The sequence below is a fragment of the Scyliorhinus canicula genome, unplaced genomic scaffold (genome assembly GCF_902713615.1).
Source record: "Scyliorhinus canicula unplaced genomic scaffold, sScyCan1.1, whole genome shotgun sequence".
NCBI classification, from domain to species: domain Eukaryota; kingdom Metazoa; phylum Chordata; class Chondrichthyes; order Carcharhiniformes; family Scyliorhinidae; genus Scyliorhinus; species Scyliorhinus canicula.
The window spans coordinates 297,672-318,171 of record NW_024055843.1 but is presented as its reverse complement, the minus strand read 5'-3'; the positions used below and the strand labels follow the sequence as shown (position 1 = coordinate 318,171).

General features: G+C 43.1%; 1 pseudogene; it reads left to right on the top strand.

Moving 5' to 3' along the window:
* The first annotated feature begins 4,078 nt into the window (after positions 1-4,078).
* Positions 4,079-19,875, top strand: LOC119961203 (annotated as a pseudogene).
* Positions 19,876-20,500: the final 625 nt, after the last annotated feature.

The following is a 20,500-nucleotide window of genomic DNA, read 5'->3' as shown; positions in this document are numbered from 1 at the left end:
GAAAAAAGTGGCTCAATTTCTGGTAGCACATTTTTGTTCATCTTTGTGAAATGGAGAAATGTTTACCGAGGCGCTGAATGGAGTCCATGTGGAATTTGATATTCATATTAACAAACATGGTGTTGGGGAGAGTTGATTAGTTTATTGTACCACCTGGAAGATGTTTGAGGTTATTGTTTATGAGGCATCCCAGGAAATCAAGATGAGATCTTCAGTTGAAGTGGAAAATTTGTGCATGTGTGTGTGTTTGTGCGAGAGAAAGGGAGGGAGAGAGGATATTTGTCTGAGAGATTGTGTCTGTATGTGTGTGTGTTTCTGTGTCTATGTGCGTGTGTGTGTTTCTGTTTGTATGTGAGAGAGCAAATATGTGTGTGTGTTTGTTTGAAATACATCATGGTGTGTACTACTGAATTTCACAAAGATTACAACCTTCTATTTACAATAGGTTCACAGTAAACACATTCACTTCGTACAGTTTTTTTTCATATGGCACCTTTGCTGATAACGGAGGAGGCCAGTTTTTGACAGTTAGGTTTTGACACAAGTACTGCACATGAAGATACCACATGTCATTATGGGTTGTTATTTTCAATGTTTGTGTCTATTGCAAAGCCGCTAAATCCCCAAAATCCCCTGATCGTGGCCGTTCACACCAGCCCATTGGAGGTGTCGTCATTTTTGTCAGCTGGTGACACCCAAGTGCGGTAATCAATCATTACGCTTGGGGCCTTCATGTCACACTTGGAAGAACCCTTGAAGCGGAATATTGACCTTCCCACACGATATGTGGCTCTGACTAATTCACCATACGGACATGCCTTCTGAATAAATCTCCAATGCTTTGATCATACCAGAGCCATGAAAACCACCTCTGTTGTGTTTGACTCTGAGAGTCTTTGAAACTCTGCCTTTGAGAATACTCTTGCATTCTGAATTTGTCCTGCCGGTACATGAAATTGCCGCATGATCCAAATATTACAACCTTCCCTCCTCAATGTAATCATGTTCCCGCTTTCTGTCTTTGAGACGAAGATTTATCACCAGCTGTGAAGAATCACCAGCGCCGCAGGAAGATCGTCAGTCTCCTCTTAGTGACATCCCGCTCGTTAGTTCCTGATCGCCTGGGGATTTAATTCATCCAGAAGAGCTAAAAGGACTGAATGTATCGGTCTGACACACATTGCAAAGGACCTGCTTCAATTTACGAAGTAGTCAAGCAGAAAAATTACAATGTAGAACAGCATCTTTCAGGCCCATCTATAGCTCCATCCATCAATCTCATTCACTGATTCCTCAATCAAAATATTCAACTATTATTAATCCCTGCATCAAAGCATATATTTTGTATATTTATATATACTTATATATTTTGAGCAGATGGTGGGTGCAATATTAATGTAATTGTACCAGTAATCCAGAGGCCCAGGCTAATTCTGTGAGGACCCTCGTGGAAATCCCACCATGGCTGGAATTTGAATTCAATTAATAAATCTGGAATATATACTAAAGGTGACCATGAAATCCTCTCCTTTTCACCCATGAAGGAAATCTGACATCCCTCCCTGGTCTCACCTACATGTGGCTTCAGTCGGACAGCAACATGTCTGACTCTTCAGTTCCTTCTGTGCTGGCCCAGCAAACCACTCAGTTCAACAGCAACTAGCGAGAGGGAACACATGGTGGTCTTGCCAGTGAATCCCACATTCCATGGATGAATAAAGCTAGAAACACATAAATCTACATGTTTATCTATTACACAATCTACCCTCAGTCTAATACTCTGTCTGATAGTCTACTTGTATTTCTATCCATCACCACAATGTTATGAGATGTGGGAGAGATCCTCCAGTCGGTTATGTGAACAAAGAACAAAGGAAAGTACAGCAGAGGAACAGGCCCTTCGGCCCTCCAAGCCTGTGCCGACCATGCAGCCCGTCTAATCTAAAATCTTCCACACTTCCTGGGTCCGTATCCCTCTATTCCCATCCTATTCATGTATTTGGCAAGATGCCCCTTAAACGTCCCTGCTTCCACCACCACGAGTTCCAGGCACCCAATACCCTCTGTGTAAAAGAAGTTGTTGCTTAGAGGTGCCAGAGAAGCTGGCTAACTCTCTTTTCCTTAGAGATGAGAACAGTACAAATAGCTTCACAATTTAAAACATAAAATGATCTCCAGTACTGTTGCTGGGTAGATTTGTTTATAAATAGTCCTCATTGACAGTGTTAAGAGTTTGAAGTTGGCTTGCAGCCAAGCGGTCAGTACTGAGCCAACAGATCTTTGAAAAACAAATCCAGATGCTTCCTGTAAACAACATTGAACATTCGAGCCTCCCTGACTGCAGGCGGCTGGATTGCTGCCAAATACTGTGTGGGGCAGATTAGCCTGAATATGAATGGACAACATGGGATTTATCCATTCAAACAATAAATGTTTCAGTCTCACATGAAGTAAACGTTTTAAATCTTATTTCATCGACAGTATTAAATTCAGTGAATGTTCTGTTCACTCTGAGGTTAAACATGATCGGAAAATAGTGAACTGACCAGATGCTATTTAATTTATATTAGTTCTGAGTCAAGGTCACTCTAGTTATCAAAGTCTGTTTGTTAATAACCTAATGAAGTGAGAGTGACTGGTGCTGATGGACACAATCCACAAGCCCAATAAGTTTAGGGAAAAAGTTAAATTAAAAGAAAGTCACAAAACTGCCATGAACTCTCCGGAATTCCTGGAATATTCTCAGAGTTGTTGACTTCATTTAAACGGACGCGTCTCTTATACCTGATTAGCTTCGTGTTCTGTACAATATAATTTGTGCTTATTTCCATTATTTAACAGTCGCTCTCATTGCTGCCATTGAGTGGAGAAATGACGAGTTCATAACCTGCTTTAAAGGAAAATAAACATGTATTCATGTGATATTGTGTAATATTCCACAAAGTCCTGATATCCTGTGCTTCCAACACCAGTGAATGTTAGACAGCCGGTGACCGATAAAATTAGCTGCAATGATTTGGATGCCGAAGGATAACTTTACTGATCGCCGTGTCCGATCCGATTCATTAACTTCTCTGTCAACTGTTAATGTAGATTTTATGTTTCTCTGTCAACTCATTGCTTAATTATCAGGCAAGCGGCTTCTTTTACCGCTAATGTTCACAGGACTGTCTGAGGCTCAGGGGCAATTCGTAATGTAAGTAGTGACATTGTATAATGTGAGTGATTTTTCTTTTCCACAGACCCAGATTGCACAGTGGTAGCCACCTACCCTGTAAATAGAATCACTTTGGTCATGCCCCGCGTTTAGTTACATAAATCGATACGAATTCCTCTAATACATGATACTTTATTGCTTTCACGGGTTAGAGACTCAGAGTTTTGTAAATCAGGCAAACAATCAACTTAAAAAAAAATAAAAAATTTTTTAATAAATTTAGATTACCCAATTATTTTTTCCAATTAAGGGGCAATTTAGCATGGCCAATCCACCTACTCTGCACATTTTTGGGTTGTGGGGGCGAAACCCACGCAGACACAGGGAGAATGTGCAAACTCCACACGGACAGTGACCCAGAGCCGGGATCGAACCTGGGACCTCAGCGCCGTGAGGCGGTTGTGCTAACCACTGCTGCCCTGCAAACAATCAACTTATTCCCTGTTAATATAATTTGACCTGTTTATGTTCATTCTCTTATGTTGAAGTGCAGAAACAAAGCGAATTAATTTGCAATGGGATTAGTTTTTATGAACAGATTTTCACAAGTCATTTCGTCATTAGAACCAATGGAGACATTACAGAGAATCCATTCAGACAAAACACTGTCCCGATACAGAGGAAAGTCAATTTTACTGATAACCTATAGTAAATCTCTGGGTCCATTCTGTTGGGGGTGTGGAAGGTGGGACGTGGATCCAATCGCCGCCTCCACCAGGGAATCAACAGGCGGCGCCTGGAAAGCCGCCCCCTTCTGCCGGGTATTTAAATGCCGCTCACTGGGACCCGAATCCAACAGTCCGGGAGCTGGTTTGTTCACTGAGTTCCTGACACAACCATTTCCCCCAAATGACCAGAAGGATGAGGTGGGCCATTTCTCTCAGTTTGTTGCTGACTTTCTTATCCCGTGAGTAGTTTTTATTGTTTAAGTCTCTCACTGTTACTGTCTCAGTGTTAGTCTCTCTCTGGAATGTTCCAGAGTCACCAATCATTTCACCAGCATTAATCCTCGGGCTTTTTGATATATTTTTACAGGTGTCCAGTCGGATATTGAGGATATTGACGACATTATGTTGACTCAGTCAGAGGCAGAGACGGGAAATCCCGGAGGCTCCCTGAGGCTGACCTGTAAAATCAGCGGCTTCAATCTTGACGATACCTGGATGAGCTGGATCCGACAGGTTCCCGGACAGGGGCTGGATTCGCTGATTTGGTACGAAAGTTCTTCAATCAGCTACCGTGCCCCAGAGATTCAGAATCGATTTTCTGCGTCCAAAGACCTTGCAAACAACATCTTCTCTTTAACCATGACGAGTCTGAAGACCGAAGACACCGCCATCTATTACTGTGCAAGCTCCGGGGGTCTGGACTATTGGGGACACGGGACAATGGTGACGGTGACTGCAGGTAAAAACCATTGAATTATTTACTGGCTGCTTTATTTCAGTCGTTGTTTAGTATTTTTGTCTATTTTAACAAATCATTTGTTCACTAAAATGTGGGTTTGGTGGATACAATATTGAGATTTTGTTGCAGTGTTTCATGTGATTCTGGTGTAAAAGGTTATATAATTACTTTGCCTCTTGACAAAAGGTTGTGCTGAGTGATTCAGCCCCTGGTTGTTATGATTTGATGTTTATTTGCTGAGGATACTGTGTGGTCTGGTTACTTTAAATACCTAACGTCTGTTAAACAGTTTGGCGGTTCTGCAATGTATAATCTCGGTGACATCTGGAGGCTGCAAGTTTTACCACCTCCTGCACAAGTGTTGGAAACGAATCCAATATTAACAAAATATGCTAAGTTTGATGTGTTCTCCGTATTCACAATACTGATGATACTGTTTCATATTTCTCTTTGGTTTAATTATTAATTCATTTGGTAACAGACTGAGTTGGTGGGTTCGAGATTGAAGTTTTCTTGAAAAGTTATGTTTGATTCTGTTGCAAGTGTTTTTTGAACTGAGCTGCTTCTCCACGCAGCGAGCTTTAGCCCCTTGGTGATGAGATTCGGTGTTTTCCTGGAGAGGAGATTGTGTGTCTCGGTGACTTGAAATAAGTTATATTTGTGAAACGGTTTGGCGTTTCTTCATTTTTTAAGCTCGGTGACATTGAGATGTTTCCTGGTTTAATGCAAACAATGTACATGTTTGAAACTGTTTGAAAAACGACTCTAAGGAGAAAACGGGCAGGTGTTGGAGATGAAGAAATTAATTAACTATATATTCGGTCTTTTTTATTTTAACTGATGATTACAGATTAAAATCAAACGTTTGGCTTCATTCAGAACACAATTCGTTGCTGCAGTCTCAAACTACTTAATGAAAACGTTTTCATATTGGAAAGTAAAATTAATATAATTTAAACAATTATATCGCGGTTATATAACTCCATATTAACCATAGATGTTTTCATAATAAATATCATCCATCATCAATTGCCTTTCACAATTCTGCTGTGCTCTGCACAGCATTAGCATGATCGGAAACGTTTATCGGCTTTAAATATTTTGTGATTTTGCCTGAGCTGTTTTAATAATAACATACTGAATCTACAGCTTTGTTCAGATACACAAGAGATTGTATATATGTTTTTATACCCCTGATTACGTTTGCAGTTACTTAAATCGGATTTTAACATTGCAGTTTGGCAATTTGTGTGTAGTTATTATATTCCCTCTGTGCAGCTGCAGCAATATGATTCCTTCAATGTCATTTGTAGTTGGAGAGCGAGTCGATTGTCATTAATTTAATCCTAACGTTTTCTGAGAGGTCGAGGTCTCAGGCAGTGAAGGAGATGTTCGTATGGTTTATTTGAATTGTAGGAATGTTCAAACTGCACAAGGCTGGAGATTGACAAGTAAAACCTTGAAATTCAAAGAGATTAATTACAAAAGCCGAACATTAGCTTTGCAATAAATAATAACATCCTATCTCCCATAGCTGTGCTGCACACAGAACAGAATTGTGGGAAAACGAATGATAGAATAGAAGAAGAAATTATATCTGAACCTCTTGTTTATTTCTTCTGAAACGTTAAAATGAACAAAAAAATCTACTCCATTTGCTCATTGCAATTTAGTGTTGTGATTAAGGATCTGAACTATTTGTCTTCACTATGTTTACACTGATTAATTTGGATCTGCTTCCATTAAGTAATATCTTTGAGGACTAAATTACTGGGATTTTCTGAGTTTTTAAATCTAGGCAGCTATTTTATTGATGACAGACTGCCAGGGACTTTATTTATGTTTATATGTGTAGTATCGAATTACGACGGGTTCAAAACTCGGAAGTCCAGCTATAACAATAATATGATCTAACCCCCTCGTCCATCCACCACACCCCCCACCGCTACACTGACACCTGTGGAGAAACACATACACAAACGCACGCGCAGGCGTGGGCAGTTCTAACACTGTCAGCAAGGTTGAAAACATCTGCTATATTTCACTCATTGATTTATCACCTGAATTACACTCTGAGAATAGATAGAATTCAGGATTTATCACCGCCTTCAGAAATGTGCAAATTAACATTTTTGGTAGGTTAAAAAAGGGCAGTTAGAGTAAACGCAAAAAAGTAAGTACTAAAATTTGATTAAATTCATATAAAAGTATTATACTGTCTGAATGTTTCCATCCGGTTATGGGAAGTTTATAGATTACCATTTCTTACTACTTAATAAAACTCAGATTATTTAACAATGTTTCATGCAGGAACAAATTTAAATGATAGAAACTATTTTTTACTATTTATATTATCGAGTGCAAGTCATCTAACAAGACAACTAATTGACAATTAACAATAGCTTGCAATGCAATATTAATACTGACTTATTAAACATAAATGACCCCCTACAATTCAGTTGTAGACTCGGCACGCACAATATAAAAGTTTTTAATGAATTTTAAATTGTATCGAAAATGAATTTAGGAAACAATGAATTTCTTTACTCAGGTATTTTAGTTCGATTATCTTGGTGATTACATTTTTTAATGCTAATAATCTTCATTATTGTCACAAGTAGGCTGACATTAGCAACCGAGTTACTGTGAAAAGCCCCTAGTCGCCACATTCTGGCGCCTGTTCGGGTACTCAGAGGGAGAATTCAGAATTTCCAAATTACTGAACAGCACGTCTTTCGGGACTAGTGGGAGGAAATCGAGCACCCGGAGCAAACACACGCAGACACGGTGCAGACTCTGCACAGATTGTGACCAAAGCCGGGAATCGAACCGGGGTCCCTGGTGCTGTGAAGCAACCGTGCTAACCACTGTGCCACCGTGCCAACCCCACATTTAATTAAGCAATTAAATAAAACAGTCAATCGTTTTTTAATGAGAATACTTCCTGGTTTCTTTAATTCTTACTTTGTCACCAGTCTCTGTTACAGACATGAAACTGCCATTAATCTGTTATATTTAATATGCTCATTGTCAGCGAAATTATATTTTAGGTAACATGACTCAGAGAGGGAGAAATCGTCGGAGAGAGTATGGAAATGAATGTCAGTTCATTTCAAATCAGCTATTGAATTATTGTTATCAGAAGTTGATCATTGATCAGTTCGAATCAGTTTGAATGAAATTGACAGATTAAACAGACCGATCTGCTGGGAACTCGATTGTTGTACCGTTTGTGTCTTTTCGATTTATGTCCACGTGGTCACTGTGCAGGGACCAGGAATTTTCCCGACTGGTTGTAAATCTTCTGGTTTCTTCTCCTGTATTTCAGAGAGTAACATTTAATTGATTTATTTTAAAGATATGCATCTGTAAGAAATGTGAAAATTTGACTTGATATTTGACAAGTGCATCAGAAATTTCTCTCACACGCCCACACGCAAACACATTCTGAAACACACACCGTCTCTCTGTCTGTCTCTGTTTCACACATCCACACACACACAAAAACACACACTCTTTCTCAAAATATTTCCCTCTCTCACACTCTCTCTTGCACACACAACTTCTCTCTCAAACACACGGAACCTCTCCCACACTATCTCTCTCACACATCCACACAAAAACACTAACATGTTCACACTCTCTCATACACTTTCTCTTACACACATACGCACATGCTCACACATGCACAAACACACTCACACACATCATCTCCCTCGCATATCTGTCAAGCAGTTGCACTCTTTCTGACAAACTCGTTCTCTCACACTCACACACACTCTCTCTCTCTTTCTCTCACTCTCTCATACACACACATGCACGCTATTTCTATTTATCTTTCGCTCACTCTCACATACACTCTCATACACATTCACTCACACACACATACTCTCACACACCTTTTCTTCACTCACCTGAAGATGGAGCAGTGCTCCCAAAGCTCGTGATTCCAAATATACCTGTTGGACTTTAACCTGGTGTTGAAAGACTTCGTAGTGTGCGCACCCCAGTCCAACGTCACACTTTCTCTCATCACACGTACTTGCTTACACACACTCTCTCTCTAACACATATACTCTGTGGCTTCACAGCACCAAGGTCCCAGAGTCGATGCCCGGCTTGGGTCACTGTCTGTGCAGAGTCTGCATGTTCTCCAGGTGTCTGCGTGGGTTTCCTCCGGGTGCTCCAGTTTCCTCCCACTAGTCCCGAAAGACGTTCTGTTCGGTCATTTGGAAATTCTGAATTCTCCCTCTGTGTGGTCGGTGCCGGAATGTGGCGAGTAGGGACTTTTTACACGAACTTCATTACAATGTAAGGCAACTTGTGACAACAAAGATTATTATTACATACTTTGAACTCTCCCGCACAAAGATACATTCTCCTACACGTACGCTCTCGTCCATACTCTCACTCACACACACACTATCTCCCTCTCACAAATGCACTCTCCCTTTCACAATGTCTCACACACATTGCCTCTCTCACACACAATCTCTCACATACTCACGCAGACACCCTCATGCACACACTGCTTGTCTCTCTCACACACCTCTCAGTTGTACGCAAACTCACTCTTACACAAGGATACACACACCCTCTCTCACACATAGGCACTGTCTCGTTCACATTTGTTCCTCACAAGTATTGTATCTCTCACTCACTCACACAGACACACACAATCTCTCTCACACACACAGACTTATAGTCTCACGCAGATAGTCTCATGCACAAACTCTTTTGTTCTCACGTCTTTTATCACATACACTCGTTAACATTCACTCAGCCACCCTCACTCATTCCACCCTAACTCCCCACGCTCCATCACCCGCAGCAGGGTAGCATGGTGGTTAGCATAAATGCTTCACAGCTCCAGGGTCCGAGGTTCGATTCCCGGCTGGGTCACTGTCTGTGTGGAGTCTGCACGTCCTCCCCCTGTGTGCGTGGGTTTCCTCCGGGTGCTCCGGTTTCCTCCCACAGTCCAAAGATGTGCGGCTTAGGTGGATTGGCCATGCTAAATTGCCCGTAGTGTCCTAATAAAAGTTAGGTTAAGGGGGGGTGGATACGTGGGTTTGAGTAGGGTGATCATGGCTCGGCACAACATTGAGGGCCGAAGGGCCTGTTCTGTGCTGTACTGTTCTATGTTCTAATTGCGTACCCTGGATCACTCACACTCACTTTCACTCATACGTGCTTACTCAGACACCCACACTCAAGCACGCACTGTAATTTACGCACCTTCACTCAATCCACCACCCTCGTCCACATCCTCACCAACCAACCCTCCTTCAGTCAGTCATTCACTCTGACCCATTCACTGACACTCATCCATGCTCCCCTTCCTCACTCACTCAGACTCACTCATTCATCTTCACTCACCCACAATAACCCCCCCCCCCTCACTCACCCAGCGACACTCACCCACCCTCACTCACTCGCATTGACACACTGTTTCTCACTCTCCGTCATTAATCCACCTTCATTCAAAGAACAACAAAGAAACGTACAGTACAGGAACAGGCCATTCGGCCCTCCAAGCCTGCGCCGACAATGGCGGCCGTCGAAACTGAAATGTTCTACACTTCCGGGGTCCGTATCCCTCTATTCCCATCCTATTCCGTATTTGTCAAGATGCTCCTTCAACGTCACTATCGTCCATGCTTCCACCATCTCCTCTGGCAGCGAATTCCAAGTACCTACTACCCTCTGGGTAAAAACCTTGCCTCATGCCCCATACATCTCCTCTAATCCTTCGCCCTCGCACCTTAAACCTACACCCCTTGATCCCTCTACCCTGGGAAAAAGTCTCTGACTATCCACTCTGTCTATGACTCTCATAATTTTGTAGACCTCTATCAGGTCGCCCCTCAACCTCCTTCGTTCCAGTGAGAACAAACCAAGCTTATTCATCCTCTCCTCATAGCTAATGCCCTCCATATCAAGCAAATCCTTGTAAATCTCTTTTGCACCCTCTCTAAAGCCTCCACATCCTTCTGGTAGTTTGGCAACCAGAATTGAACACTATACTCTAAGTGTGGCCTAACTAAGGTTACAACATGACCTGCCAATTTTTATATTCAATTCTCCGGCCGATGAAGGCAAGCCTGCCGTATGCCTTCTTGACTACCTTCTCCACCTGTGTTGCCCCTTTCAGTGACCTGTGGACCTGTAACCAAGATCTCTCTGACTGACAATACTCTTGAGGGTTCTACCATTCACTGTATTTCCCTACCTGTTTTAGACCTTCCAAAATGCATTACTCATATTTGTCTGGATTAAACTCCATCTGCCATCACGCCGCCCAAATCTCCAAACTCTCTAAATCCTGCTGTATCCTCTGAGAGTCCATATCGCTATCCGAAATTCCACCAACCTTTGTGTCGTCTGCAAACTTACTAATGAGACCAGTTACATTTCCTCCAAATCATTTATATATACTACGAACAGTAAAGGTCCCAGCACTGATCCCAGCGAAACACCACTAGTCACAGCCCTCCAATCAGAAAAGCACCCTTCCATTGCTACTCTCTGCCTTCTATGACCTAGCCAGTTCTGTATCCATTCATGCAACCATCTTCACTCGCCAAGCCTTACTCACTTAGCCACACTCGGACACCTCGCACACATCCACCCTCAGTCAGCGCCAAGCCAATCACTCACTCAAACTTAATCATGCACGGTCACCTGGATAACCTCAGTCACCTACCTTCAGTCGTCTCACTCACCGGCCGATCTTCCCTCATCCAACTCAGACTCGACCACCCATCCTCACGCACCCACCTCTTTCTCATCTACCTTCATTCACACCTTCTGCTCACACCCTCACCCATTGACTCACTTGTCCTCTCTCACTCTCGCTCACGAATTGAGCGGGAGAGTATATTGGAGGGGAAAGGAAGAAATAACTAGTGCCAGGCCACAGAACGACTGGCACCCGAGCGTGGGTGGCTGACAATGGAATAGCGAGAACCGGAAGAAAGCACAGAGCGCTGGGGGAAATGCAGAGAGCCCGATAGAAAGGCAGAGAGTTGGGGGAAAGTGCCAGGGGTGAGGGTTGTGGAAAACGGGAAAGAGGCGTGGGAACGTTTAATAAAATGAGAGAGAGCGTGGAATAGGAAAAAAAGCTTGGGGGAATGTGCAGCGAGTCTGGGGCAGCAGAGCCAGCTAGGAAAGAGCAGTGGAGCAGGTATATCGGCAGAAAGCCAATCGCAGAGAGTGGAGAGAAGGTGCAGGGAGCTGGGGGAAATTGTGGATTTTGGGACACGCGCCAAGAGTCGGGGTAAAGGGCCAAGTGCTGGGTAAAGAGTAAAGGGCCAGTGGAAAGTTCTGGAAACTGAGGCAAGCAGCAAAGAACCGGGAATAGTGCAGAACAGCTGGGAAAAGTGCAGGGATCCAGGGAAAGGGCAGTGGTCCGGGTGGGGGCAAAAGGCTGGTTGTCAGAGTAGGTGGAATGTGGAGTTAACCCCACAATCAGCTCAGCCATGATCTTATTGAATGGCCGACGGGACCTGGGGACCGACTGGCCGACTCTTGCTGTTAATGTGCTTGATCCAATGATTAGATAGTCTTTGAGTTATTTGATATTTTACTCAAATGTAGAGTTTTGTGGTCATTACGTAAGTATGCCTTTGGAAGGTGTGAAGGTTTGAAAGTCACAATTCTTTATTTTGGGGAGTGGGGGAATTGAGTTGGAGAGAGGAGTAAGTAACGGTCACTTTGAACAAAAGCAATTTCCAAAACTACAATGATATAAAGGAAGAGACAACTTCTTTGTCACAAAGAGCTGTTGATCGAGAAATAAATGCTGGCAGAAATAATGGGGACGACTCTTTGCTCTTCTATTTTATTCCAATTAAAGTGCGTCATTCAGATGACATCAAATGTTAATTTTCTGTAATGTGTTAAAGATGAAGAAGGGATCTGAGTGTCTAAAGTGCGAATAACGAGACGGTGATTCCTAAATGATGGAACAAATAGAAGCTCACCTACGGATGCAGGTTTTAATGGGAAAATATTATGATAAGGTTGTAACTGTATCCATACTCTAAGTTGTGTGATACCTTAAGCACAAATAACAGAGCCTAACTTGTTGAATGGGCCATTCTCTCCCAGCGACACCGTCTCCGCCCACTCTCTACATCCTGGTCTCCTCCTGTCAGCAACACAACACCGACGGCTCCGTGACCTTCGGCTGTTTAGCGATGGACTACTCCCCAGAAATCACCAGCCTTACCTGGAAAAAAGATGGGCAGCCGATCACCACAGGAGTTAAGAAATACCCGTCAGTGAGAAACAAGAAGGGAACCTACACCCTGAGCAGCCAGTTAACCATCATCGAGTCAGAGGGGGATGCAGCAAAATCAGCTGTGAGGTTCGACACAGCGGCTCAGACAAGATCATTGGAATGACATGTAAGTGTTGTGGAAATTGTGAGAAACAGAAAGCCTATGATTACCTTGTTTAGGGTATTCGTTGTAACACATTTACACTAAACTTCATTGTCCTGATCCATGGAAATTCCAGCTTAGTGTATATTGGCCGCAAAATTACTGTTAAAGTATGAGGCCATTTTATTTATTCTCATTTTTTTCTGTAAGAAATGGCTAACACGTGTTTCTTGAAGGCCGCCTGCCTGACAACCATCCAAATATTATCCTCACCGTGAGTTCCAGTGAAGAAATCACAAGACAGAAATTTACAACCATCGTCTGTTCATTCAACGATTTTCGTCCAAAGTCAATGACGGTGAAGTGGCTGAAGAATGGACAGCCCATGGGTTCAGGAATTGTCACCTCTCCCGCCTGTGAAGTGAACGGGAACTTCTCGGCGAGCAGTCGGCTGACAGTCTCCGCTGGAGAATGGTTCAGCAAAGCGGTCTATACCTGCCAGGTCACTCATCAAGAGGTCACCCAAAGTCACAACATCACCGCGTCTGGTAAGAAACACAAACAGAGGAAACAATAAATCATCCTGCATTCTGATGTTAATCCAAATCAGGAATTTACTAAAGTTACAAAACACAGAACAACTTCTCATTTACTGCCATGTAGTTTGTGTTTCATTCTGATGTCAGAGCTCCATTAGGATTGCTCACCATTCAGAATTTTATCAGAACAGCAAAGAATGTTTCCTCTACCTTCAAATCATTTAGTGAGTGAGGTGGACTTGATATCAGCTTTATCCTGAGACAACTGGTTGTATTTGAGAGGCAGGGGGCGCCTGGATCCCTTTACTGATAACAGCTCCGGGGAAAGTTCATCCAACCTATTTATGGATCAGCGTTCATTACTGCGTTCCATCGATCAGCAATGGTGTTCTCGAATTGGGAATGTTGCAATGCTTATTCGTTGGAATGATACCAGGGTTGAACGACTTTAACAATGAGAATAGTTTTCATACACAAGCTTGTTTTCCTTTGAGTATCGAAACTAAACGGCAACCGTTAGGGGTTGATATTTCGAAGTTGATTTATTCCCATTGAGTGAGTGAAGGCTGAATAATGCTGTCCTGTTTCTTGACATGGAACTTGGGTTAATTTCATTTTGTCATTCACAGATCCGTCCCTTTGCACTGATGCCTCAGTAACATTACTACCACCGCCAATAGAACAGGTCTTACTGGAGGCGACTGTAACCTTAACATGCATCGTTTCGAATGCTCCATATAGAGTCAACGTGTCCTGGAGTGAAGCGAAGAAGCCGCTGAAATCAGAGATTGCCGACCAGCCTGGGGCAGATACCGAGAGCGTGGTCAGCGGATTAAACATTTCGACACAAGCCTGGCTGAGTGGGGCTGTGTTTGACTGTGTGGCTACCTATCAAAACCTGCCAACTCCTTTAAGAAATTCCATCCGTAAGAATATAGGTGAGCGGTGACATTGAAGCAATAAGTGAGTCATTGCGTCTATCTCTAGCGTCAGTACAATGGTCAATATTTAGTGTTCAGTACCTCTTCGGTCTACTCTGATAGGTAATTACACTAACTAAATAATCTGCGCCTGTAGAATTGATAGGGAAATTGATATGAATGATGAATGAATTGAAGGCGGTGATATTGGGTTCAGATGGAGCAAGAATATTGACCATAAGTCACAAGAGCTGGTCTAGACAAGGGGGCCCATGAAGACTGCCCGGCATTCATCGAAATCATGATTGATCTGATATCAATCTCAATTCCACTTTCCCGCCAAAATCCCATACTGCTTGATTACTTTTTTTACTGATTAAAAATCTGTCCATCTCAGCCTTGAGAATACTTCACGACCAAGTCCCTACATCTATCTGTGTTAAACAATTCCACAAATTCTCTACCTTCTGAAAGAAGAAATTCCTGCTCATGTCTATCTGAAATAGGAGTTCCCGTACTTTGGAATTATGCCCCTGTCCTAGATCCTTCGAAAAGGGAAAGCAACCTCTCAGTATCTACCCTGTAAACCCCCCCCTGAGGGTCTTTTATTTCTCAATCAGATCGTCTTCATTCTAATCTCCAGTGAGTACAGGCCCAACCAGCTCAACCACTCACAAAAATCCCCCCATACCCGGGATGAACCTCGTGCACATTCTCTGGCCAGCTTTTAAAAATAATATGTCTTCGTGAGATAAGGGCGCCAAAACTATTCAAGTACATAAGATGTGGTGTAGCTAGTGCACTGTATAGTTGCAGCAAGGCCTCCCTATTTTTATATTCCATTCCACTTAAAATGAAGGTCAACATTCAATTTGCATTCCCTATTAGTTGCATGTTCGCGTTCTGTAATTCCCCAAATCCCTCGTTTCTGCAGTCCTTATCTATCTTTATCCTAATTAAAGTTAATTTCCTTTATTTCTCCTACCACAGTACATATTGTTACATTTTCTGACATGAAGTTCCATCTGCCAATTCTCATTTAACTTGCCTTCCTCCCTATTTAAGTGCCTTCTGCCAACTTGGTAATAGTACATTCACTTATCCATCGCTGTTTAGAAATCCATGTGGATTACATAGAATCATAGAATTTACAGTAGAGAAGGAGGTCATTCGACCCATTGTGTTTACACCAGTCCTTGGAAAGAGCACCCTACTTAAGACAACACCTCCACCCTATCTCTGCAACCCCATCTGACCTTTTTGGACACTAAGGGTTAATTTATCATAGCTAATCCACCTAACCTGAGCATCTTTGGACTGTGGGAGGAAACCATAAGACCATAAGACCATAAGACCTAGGAGTGGAAGTAAGGCCATTCGGCCCATCGAGTCCACTCCACCATTCAATCATGGTTGATTTCAACTCCATTTACCCGCTCTCTCCCCATAGCCCTTAATTCCTCGAGAAATCAAGAATTTATCAATTTCTGTCTTAAAGACACTCAATGTCCCGGCCTCCACCGCCCTCTGTGGCAATGAATTCCACAGACCTACCACTCTCTGGCTGAAGAAATTTCTCCTCATCTCTGTTCTAAAGTGAATCCCTTTTATTCTAAGGCTGTGCCCCCGCGTCCTAGTCTCCCCTGCTAATGGAAACAACTTCCCTACGTCCATCCTATCCAAGCCATTCATTATCTTGTACGTTTCTATTAGATCTCCCCTCAACCTCCTAAACTCCAACGAATATAATCCCACGATCCTCAGACGTTCATCGTATGTTAGGCCTACCATTCCTGGGATCATCCGTGTGAATCTTCGCTGGACCCGCTCCAGTGCCAGTATGTCCTTCCTGAGGTATGGGGCCCAAAATTGCTCACAGTATTCTAAATGGGGCCTAACTAGTGCTTTATAAAGCCTCAGAAGTACATCCCTGCTTTTATATTCCAAGCCTCTTGAGATAAATGACAACATTACATTTGCTTTTTTAATTACGGACTCAACCTGCAAGTTTACCTTTAGAGAATCCTGGACTAGGACTCCCAAGTCCCTTTGCACTTTAGCATTATGAATTTTGTCACCGTTTAGAAAATAGTCCATGCCTCTATTCTTTTTTCCAAAGTGCAAGACCTCGCACTTGCCCACGTTGAATTTCATCAGCCACTTCTTGGACAATTCTCCTAAACTGTCTAAATCTTTCTGCAGCCTCCCCACCTCCTCAATACTACCTGCCCCTCCACCTATCTTTGTATCATCGGCAAACTTGGCCAGAATGCCCCCAGTCCCGTCATCTAGATCGTTAATATATAAAAAGAACAGCTGTGGCCCCAACACTGAACCCTGCGGGACACCACTTGTCACCGGTTGCCATTCCGAAAAAGAACCTTTTATCCCAACTCTCTGCCTTCTGTCTGACAGCCAATCGTCAATCCATGTTAGTACCTTGCCTCGAATACCATGGGCCCTTATTTTACTCAGCAGTCTCCCGTGAGGCACCTTGTCAAAGGCCTTTTGGAAGTCAAGATAGATAACATCCATTGGCTCTCCTTGGTCTAACCTATTTGTTATCTCTTCAAAGAACTCTAACAGGTTTGTCAGGCACGACCTCCCCTTACTAAATCCATGCTGACTTGTCCTAATCCGACCCTGCACTTCCAAGAATTTAGAAATCTCATCCTTAACGATGGATTCTAGAATTTTGCCAACAACCGAGGTTAGGATAATTGGCCTATAATTTTCCATCTTTTTTCTTGTTCCCTTCTTGAACAGGGGGGTTACAACAGCGATTTTCCAATCCTCTGGGACTTTCCCTGATTCCAGTGACTTTTGAAAGATCATAACTAACGCCTCCACTATTTCTTCAGCTATCTCCTTTAGAACTCTAGGATGTAGCCCATCTGGGCCCGGAGATTTATCAATTTTCAGACCTTTTAGTTTCTCTAGCACCTTCTCCTTTGTGATGGCAACCATATTCAACTCTGCCCCCTGACTTTCCTGAATTGTTGGGATATTACTCATGTCTTCTACTGTGAAGACTGACGCAAAGTACTTATTAAGTTCCTCAGCTATTTCCTTGTCTCCCATCACTAGATTACCAGCGTCATTTTGGAGCGGCCCAATGTCTACTTTTGCCTCCCGTTTGTTTTTAATGTATTTAAAGAAACTTTTACTATCATTCCTAATGTTACTGGCTAGCCTACCTTCATATTTGATCCTCTCCTTCCTTATTTCTCTCTTTGTTATCCTCTGTTTGTTTTTGTAGCCTTCCCAATCTTCTGACTTCCCACTACTCTTTGCCACATTATAGGCTCTCTCTTTTGCCTTGATGCATTCCCTGACTTCCTTTGTCAGCCATGACTGCCTAATCCTCCCTCTGATAACCTTTCTTTTATTTGGGATGAACCTCTGCACTGTGTCCTCAATTACTCCCAGAAACTCCTGCCATTGCTGTTCTACTGTCTTTCCCACTAGGCTCTGCTTCCAGTCGATTTTCGTCAGTTCCTCCCTCATGCGCCTGTAATTACCTTTATTTAACTGTAAAACCTTTACATCTGATTCTACCTTCTTTCTTTCAAATTGCAGACTGAATTCTACCATATTATGATCACTGCTTCCTAAGTGTTCCCTTACTTTAAGGTCTTTTATCAATTCTGGCTCATTACATAACACTAAGTCCAGAATAGCCTGTTCCCTCGTGGGCTCCATCACAAGCTGCTCCAAAAAGCCATCCTGTAAACATTCAATGAATTCCCTTTCTTTGGGTCCACTGGCAACATTATTTACCCAGTCCACCTGCATATTGAAGTCCCCCATGATCACTGTGACCTTGCCTTTCTGACATGCCCTTTCTATTTCGTGGTGCATTTTGTGCCCCTGGTCCTGACCACTGTCAGGAGGCCTGTACATAACTCCCATTATGGTTTTTTTGCCTTTGTGGTTCCTCAACTCTACCCACACAGACTCCACATCGCCTGACCCTATGTCGCTTAGTGCTATTGATTTAATTTCATTTCTAATTAACAAGGCAACCCCGCCCCCTCTACCCACCTCTCTGTCTTTTCGATAGGTTGTAAATCCCTGGATGTTTAACTGCCAGTCCTGAACCCCCTGTAAACACGTCTCTGTGATGCCTACCACATCATACCTGCCAGTCACAATCTGGGCCACAAGCTCATCTACCTTGTTCCGTACACTGCGGGCATTTAAATATAGCACCTTTAATTCCCTATTGACTGTCCCTTTTTGTTTTCTTAGTGTGGTGGACCTTGGTTTACTGAGCCTTTCCATACACTGTGTCATATTTTGTGAGATGGGGACTATCGTAACCTCTCCTGAGCTCTGTCTTTTCGTGATTTTTTGTAATCCTAAGCAGCTACGCTTCCCACTTCCCACGCAGACGTTGAGAGAACGTGCAGACCCATGCCAGGAATCGGATCTGGGACCCTGGAGCTGCGAAGCAACAGTGCTAACCACTGTGCTACGATGCCGCCAACATCTACTGGTTCACTTTTTGGCCTGTTTGTTACTTCCTCAAATAGTTGCAATAAATTTGTGAAGCATGATTTTCCCTCCAGGAAGCCACGCTGACTCTGCGAGATTATGTTCTGTATTTCTAAATGCTCTGTTATTACATCCGTTATAATGGACACTAACTGTCTCCCACTGACAGGTGGTAAGGTCACTGGCCCTTTTTTTGTCTCTCTCCCTGTTTTGAATTTCGGCAGTTTTCCAATCCTCTGGGAGTAAGGTGGGGGTAGCCTGGTGTGAAGCTCATACACCAACACACAACAGTTGGATCAATGGCCTGTTTCCCTGCTGTCCACTTTCTGAAACTTTCTGGTGCAACCCCGTAAATTCTCAGGCAAATCTCTGCTTCGAGCTGGGAAACCGATCAGATCCCAAAGTGGAAAATGGAGACCTTTAAAATCCAACACAAAACACATTTCTCTCACATCTAACCCGCGGTTCCATTGTCTCCGGAATTCCCCATTTTATTGACATTTATTGTACATTTTCTGCAGATCCCAATCCGCGGGAACCGTCCGTCTCTGTCCTGCCCTCGGCTGAAGACGTCTCCGCTCAGAGATTCGTCTCCCTCAGCTGCTTAGTGAGAGGTTTCTCCCCCCCGAGAGATCTTCGTCAAGTGGACCGTCAATGACAAGCCGGTGAATCCCGGGAACTACAAGAACATCGAGGTGATGGCGGAGAACGGCAATAGCTCCTTCTTCATGTACAGCCTGTTATCCATTGCAGCGAAGGAGTGGGCCAGCGGCGCTTCTTACTCCTGTGTGGTGGGACATGAAGCCATCCCCTTGAAGATCATCAGCAGAATGGTTAATAAATCCAGCGGTAAACCCAGTTTTGTGAACATTTCCCTCGCTCTGATGGACACCGTTTATTCATGTCAATGAGAATCTATCACTTTCATTTCGAACTGCAAAAAATAATAAATGTTTTTACTTCTGCTTGTGATTTAAATACACAACCGCTCAAATACTGTTTCCATTTTTTCTAATGCCAGATCTGTTTGGTAAAGATCGGATCTTTACAGGACTCAAAGTTTTACGGAAGCAATGCGCGCAGCTCTATTATACCTGCGCTAGAAACTGAGTAAATCTCATTCATTATAGCCTTCCGCAAAGTAAATAAATCAGTTTTCCTTCCGCTGTGGATAAGTAGGGCAATTTCCCATTTCAGATAAACAAACGCATCACATTTACATCTCGGTGTACCTGCTTTTCTCATTGTCCATTCATTGAAATATGATATCAGCTGTAAGTTGCTGCCCCACACCCTCTGCAAACTGAATTGCGGGTCTCACAGAAACATGGGCCAACTATCCCAAGAGACGAGAAAGGTACATGGTTAATCTACTTCACACTGTATCTAATCCACTGTACCTTCACTTCCCAACAATGTGCGGAGAAGGGGCATTAGTCAATCAATTATCACCCCACTTCACAAACAAAGAGAGGGACAGAGGCATTAGTTAATCCACTGTGCCCCCGTATTCTCAACAAAGAAAGGGGGCGGATA